Source organism: Penaeus monodon, unplaced genomic scaffold (genome assembly GCF_015228065.2).
Source record: "Penaeus monodon isolate SGIC_2016 unplaced genomic scaffold, NSTDA_Pmon_1 PmonScaffold_11683, whole genome shotgun sequence".
Taxonomy (NCBI): domain Eukaryota; kingdom Metazoa; phylum Arthropoda; class Malacostraca; order Decapoda; family Penaeidae; genus Penaeus; species Penaeus monodon.
This window is the reverse complement of record NW_023640473.1, coordinates 1-6,422: the sequence shown is the minus strand read 5'-3', so window position 1 is coordinate 6,422 and position 6,422 is coordinate 1. Positions and strand designations below refer to the sequence as shown.

At 40.0% G+C, this 6,422-nt stretch overlaps 1 pseudogene; it reads left to right on the top strand.

Annotated features, from left to right (window-relative positions):
* Positions 1 to 1,067: 1,067 nt before the first annotated feature.
* Positions 1,068 to 4,286, top strand: LOC119568940 (annotated as a pseudogene).
* The last annotated feature ends 2,136 nt before the right edge of the window (positions 4,287 to 6,422 follow it).

The window sequence follows — 6,422 nt, the reverse complement described above, 5'->3', positions numbered from 1 at the left end:
ACCACATTGAATTCAAAACATAAATGATATGCGACAGAATTACGATGAATGAATGGTGACATGAAAAAGTATTCCGCAAATTTTTATCAAGAAATTCTTCTCGGGTCCAGAAATCTGAACTGCGAGTACATGTTCTAGCTTTGCCACATCAGAACTTCAATAAAACTCAATAACGGGGATCCTATACCCAAATGCCGTATATGACTGAAGCGACTCGAGCAGAATCAATATCCTGATCTCTTCTGCGTATCTGTAATGGGGCGCTCGCAAATTCCGAAGGATATATAAAATTTTCACAAAATCACAACAAAACTTGGGGGTACCCAAAAAATGCAAGCGGACTTGAGAGTGGTGGAATGGGTGTGATTAATAGCGAATAATGATTTTAGGCTTAAACCATAGTCCTACATTAAGAACGGACATACCGGGGTCACACTGATCAAAAGGTGCCGAACGAATAACTTATTGCACTACCTTCGAACGACGGAGCGTCAGATCTATTAGGCGTTTAACGAACCCCGGGTAATAGCGGGCAATCCTGTGCACTCTGATAAGGGGAAGATCATACGCTATATCCAAATAATACAATTTTGTTACCTGCCTTCGCTCTAGCGCCGATAGAACGTGTCACCAAAAAGCAATGTAACAATGATATGTTTGCTTCCAAATTAGAGGGAACAGTGGTCATCTGACCGCTACATCCGCGCCACCACCGCGGACCCACCGCGAGGTTAGAACGAGATAAAATTAAAATGGTATTCAGTGATAAGATAAAATCACGAATGGTTTAAAGTCGTTCAGGATGAAACAATATAAAATCTTAAAAAACGGAGAAAAAACAATTAATTACTGTTACTAACGAACGATATTCATGTTTATTGATCACATACTCGATCGCACGGAAATGTGATCTGAGTGAAGAATAGTGGAGAACGGCATTTGATGTCATTAGCACCTTTTAACCCAACAAAAAAACAACGGCTAACACATGTATGGGAGAAGAAGGAAAAAGAAATAAGAAAGGGCCCAAAACGTGTACTTACGTGTTTTTTTTTTTTTTTCTTACCATGTCTGAAGCGGTCCCGAGCGGATTTTCTTCGGAGATTTGCGTTCCTGCTGCGAGCCGGAAGACGCAGCGCACCCTGCAACCAGATTGTAAAAGGCATGCGTATCTAGTACATGGCTGACAGGACGAAAAACACACGTAAAGGGGTGAACGCACGCTACAGACGACGCTACGGGAATTGTCTAAAGGGTCCAACGCGCGCGGGAGGACCACGGTGTCGGGGCAGCCCGACCGGAGGGAGGCGAGGGCGAGCTGCTTAGGCGCGCTAGTAGCTGGCTACGTACTCCCCGGTTCCAAACGTGGTCGATATAAAATGGACCTCCGCCCTCGCTGAGCGGGTGGTTCTTATTTGGGCATTTGGATCCACGTGGAAAACAGCACGTGGTCCATGGTAACCGAAAAAGAATTATCCACATCTGTAACAGAAATAGTAATATCCACATATTATAGTCACCACAACTGGTACTGGTGCTACGACCAAGGAACAGGAAACATGCAGAGAGTTGGAATCAATGGCCAGACAGCAGAAGAGAGCAAAATTGTGTTAGCATCAACAACCACATCCTCACTGCTGCTTCAGTTCTTTCATGGCTTCATAGCCAAATACAGTCACGAATTCAGTTGTTAATTGCTTGACACAGCTTGAAGAAATTTGGTTCAATACCACAGGCTGTCAGTAATAGAAAAGGTAATGCAGAAAAAGTTTGAGGTTTAGCATGCGCTTACCCCTGCCACTGTGAAGTATGAAACCCTTATTTTTGGTAAAGGTAGGCCGGCTAGCATTTTGCTTTTGTTCATTAAGTATATTTAAAAGCTTTGAGAGTAAATATAAGTATTGACTTTGTATTCACTACCTAGACACAAAGGCCTTTATAAACTTGTTTCATCAAAAATTATTACTGTTATGACAGAAGATAAACAAGTTTTGACCAGTGTAGAAAAAAAAAGTAGAAAATAATACTTTGCTTCGCTTTTACCCAGTCTTCCCTTCTCCACTTGATAGTGAGATAGATAGCCATTACTTTGTTGATTTATCATTATACATGTATAAAAATGGAACTACTACTTTCTCCAACTCTTTTTCCATTTTAGCTATTAATGTTTTCGCTCTGTTTCACAAGATTGGGTCTAAAGATTTGTTTATTTATGACAGAATCCAACGTTGGTTATATCTCGGAGTTGTTGAACCAACCATATGATGAGAAACTCTTGGTCTCCGGACTGTCAACTCGAATTAGCTTGCATCTTTCACTGTCAAGTATGAAGAAAAGGACAAGTAGTGTTTTTCTTTCTTTTCTTCTTTGGTGCATCTATCCAATTTTCTTGGGTGTAGGAAATTAGATTTTGGCAAAGATCTATACTGGAAGAAATAGAAATAGGAATTTGTGTTCATATAGTAGAATATGTTAACTCTCCTTTCCTTGAAACGTTTATAGGCAGAACCCATTTTAACATTTGCTTTGCTTTAGCCAATGAAGATGAGAGTATGAAAAACTGAATACTTATTTGATTGGTAGATGAATGGACATCTGTCAGTCTCTACACCTCACGTCTCTCCTCTCTTTATTTATTTTACTTACATACAGTAATTATTATTGATTCTCTCATATTTTCCAGGTTTCCCAGTTGCTTAAAAGGACAGGTCTGACTGGAATACCAAATATAGCTGTTGTCACAGCAGGAGGAACTTCTTATGGCAAGCAGAAGGGAGAGTCGCTCACAACACTGCCCTTGAATTCCTACATGTGTACTCTACAGCCTCAAATGAATGATGTCTTTTTAGTATCACTTGTGCTGGCCAATGCCTTAGCAGTTGCTGATATATTTAATGTGTTTGATGTCCGGGTGAGAGCATGGAAACATGCCATTCGCACTCTGATACGAATGCTTGTATACAACATATTTGTTTTTTGTTTTGGCTTGCTTTTTTACTGCAATTCTCAAGTTTCCATTAGCTAATATTTTTCTTGAATCTGGGTTATGGTTGATCTTCTATTTAAACTCTACTTGGCTTTTTGCTCAGCTAAGATACCATTGGCTTATGATCGCAAGGCATCCCATCATATTTTGGATGTCAGTGCACAATTTTGGCATCATCGTCATCTTGAGGAGGGTCATCTCAAGAAGGGAAAGTGAACCAGCTGATATGGATTCCAATTGGTGGTCAATATTCTCAATGGATTCCTATTTGGTTGACGTTCTTTTTCCGTCCCATGGCATCACTGTCTCGCCAGGCCATCTCAGGATTTAGTCTGGAGAGGGCATGGAGCTCCTCATAGAGCGATTAGCCACACCAGACTTGTGGCTACATCCTGTTATACCAAATGGTTATATGAAGGATTTGCCAACATGGAGGTATGATGGGTGGGGCAACGAGGAAGACCTAAAATCAGAAAGTGAAACGGATATTGATAGCGTCAGTGATAATGAAAATGACATTCTGCTAGACATACATGCCTGTTGTCAAGATGAAAATTGTAGGCTATGTGAGCTTTGGACTACAGTGAAGGAAATATATGTCTGTCATCGATGTGCAATCTTGAAAAGGAAATTGGAGAGGCAGTACTTGAGGTACAGAAAAATCAGTGACAGCGTCTTCAAACATTACATATGAAAAGTTATTAAAAGTTTGTGAAAATTGTTCAAAACAAAGAAACAAAATGCAGCACTCATTCCCAACAGAGTGATTCATTGAAGGATGTATGGCTGCTTTCAACCTCAGAGTCTGACAGAATTAAAATGGACAGCACCATCATATGCAATAGAAAGTCGGGTATGTGCAATATGCCTAGGAAGATACCGATGGTCAGCAGTTTTGTGTGGCCTCCATGTGGACACACTACCACCACTCTTGCATTACAGAGTGGTTATTAAAAGATAACTACCATTGTCCAACCTGCCGTTGGCCATCATATAAAATAAACCAGCTAATACTACGCATGAGCATGAAGAATAAACAGCAAATAAAGTGTGATCTGATGGAATATTCTTGGTAATATTTTATAGTTGATATTATAAGGATGATATTATTCTAGAACATATACATGAATTGTCAGTTATAAATACCAAGCATGATATTACTACATTTATGGGTTTTCAAGGGCCCAGAGTTTCCTTAGGTTAAATTTGTTGTCTTACAGTTGTTCATGTTTCTGGAAGACCCTCACATTTATCCTAAGAAAACATGTATGTGATTAATGTTTCTTTTGATTTTTTCTCGAAACAATAAAAATCTCTAAAAAAAAGTATAATTATAATGATGATAATGATAATATAATGATGATGATAATATTTAGCCTCGGTAATTCTGAAGCAGAACTGAAATGTGATTCTTTATTCTTTCTTTTCCTCTTTTTTCTTTTCTTTTGTTCAGGCTCATGAAATGAGCTGCATTATTTCATATTTTTCTTATTTCTGAAATTAGAATTGAAGTAAAGGAAGCATAGAGATATATAAATATATAATCATCATGTTATAAAATAAAAAAAAAACAGTTGCTTACGCTTCTTGTGATATATGCAGACATTATTAATTACTTATAAAACATGAAAATTGATAATTCAAAATGAACTTGATAGAGGGAAAGATTTTTTTTTTTTAATTCTGACTAATCGTTCTGGAGATTTTTTCATTCCAACTATGTGGTATTAACTATGTGATATATGATATTGTAATGGTAAAATGCTGCTTGAAGAAAGTGTATGAACCTTTCTTGGTTAGCTGTGTCACCTTAGTTGGCAAAAGTCAGCCAAGATGTAACTGAATTAATACTGTGATGCTATTTATTGTTAATGGATTTATTGTAACACAAAAATATACAAATAATTACTAAAATAAATCTTTTGTTTTTTAACTTTTTTTCTCTGTGTGCATCCTTTTGGGTGGGTGTGAAGTGATGGTGTGGTAGCCTAGATAAGTACTGTACATGCCTTCTCACTTACATCTGACTAGCCTGAAACCAAAAGGGAGTAGCTGTGCAAAAACCTGCCTGCTCATAGCCTCTCCATCATCAAGACTTCTGCAGTACCCCTCCTAGCCACCCATGGAAACTAGGTACCTTGCAGTCCTAGGCTGAACTGTGGGGGCTCTTGGAGTAGCAAGAGGCCCTAAAGGTATGGGGTCATGCCCTACTGGCGTGTGGAGGGGGCCTTTCCAGTCTGCCACCCCAAGAGAACCCAATTGGCAGTGAAGTATATAGATGTTAGTGTTGGGGGTAGAGTAAGCGTCCTTTCCACCCAGTAAGTAAGGCAGGCTGTGGGTCCCGCTGGGACTCAGACTGGGAGCTTGGGTTACCCGTCTGCTTCCCAGTGGCCTCCTACTGATGTTTGTAAACTTGACATGAAAGAGATGCTTTACTCCAAACTCATCTATAATAGACAGCAGTCCTCAGCAAGGTATTTGAAATTTTTAGGGTGATTTCAATGCATTACCTGGCTGCAGTAGAGCTGTCTATAAGATGTCTGTTCGGTCCTCATGGCTCAGGAGCTGATGCCGGCAGTGAGAATAGCCTCCTTATCTAGGACTTTTCAAGGTCCCAGAAATTGGGGATTTCATGCCTTGGTACCTGCGCCTTGACCTGCATGTTGGACATGGTACAGGGATGTGGGTAATGTGGCCAAGGAGATGGACCATGTCCTCATTAGCACTGTTGGGCAATCCTCTAGAACTGCAGGTTATATCAAAGTGCAGAATTCTGTGGTACTGATCATAGATTAGTAGTGGCTACCTTTTGAGTCCACTTTAAAATTCCCCCCCCCCCCCACACACACACATATTGCATATCATGTAACTACACTGTTATATAACAGCATCTTTATTGTCGGGAGTTACCCAATAGTTTTTCAAAAAACTGTTTCTCATGTCCCCTGTGAGAATTACTCACAGACTGCACGAAGATAATGATGTGAAAGTCATAAAAAATACAGACACAACTAAAGTGGATCAAAGAAAAATAAGTAAATGAAAAGTATATATATATATATATATATAATTGAGGCCGCGGTGGCCAAGTGGTTAGAGCGTCAGACTCAAGACTGTCAGGACGGGAATCTGAGTTCGAGGGTTCGAGTCACCGGCCGGCGCGTTGTTCCCTTGGGCAAGGAACTTCACCTCGATTACCTGCCTAGCCACTGGGTGGGCAAGCCAGCCCAAGTCAGTGCCAGTCCCAGAAACCCGGTAACAGAGATGGTGACTCGATAAAAACACAGGGCGGAAGGCAACGGCAAACCACCGCTCTAAATTGCCAAGAAAATCATGGAAATCCATGATCGCCAACGTCCCTTGTAGGACAGGGCACTTGAAAAAAAATAATAAATAATATATATATATATTCGCGTGTGCGTGTAGTGTGTCGGGG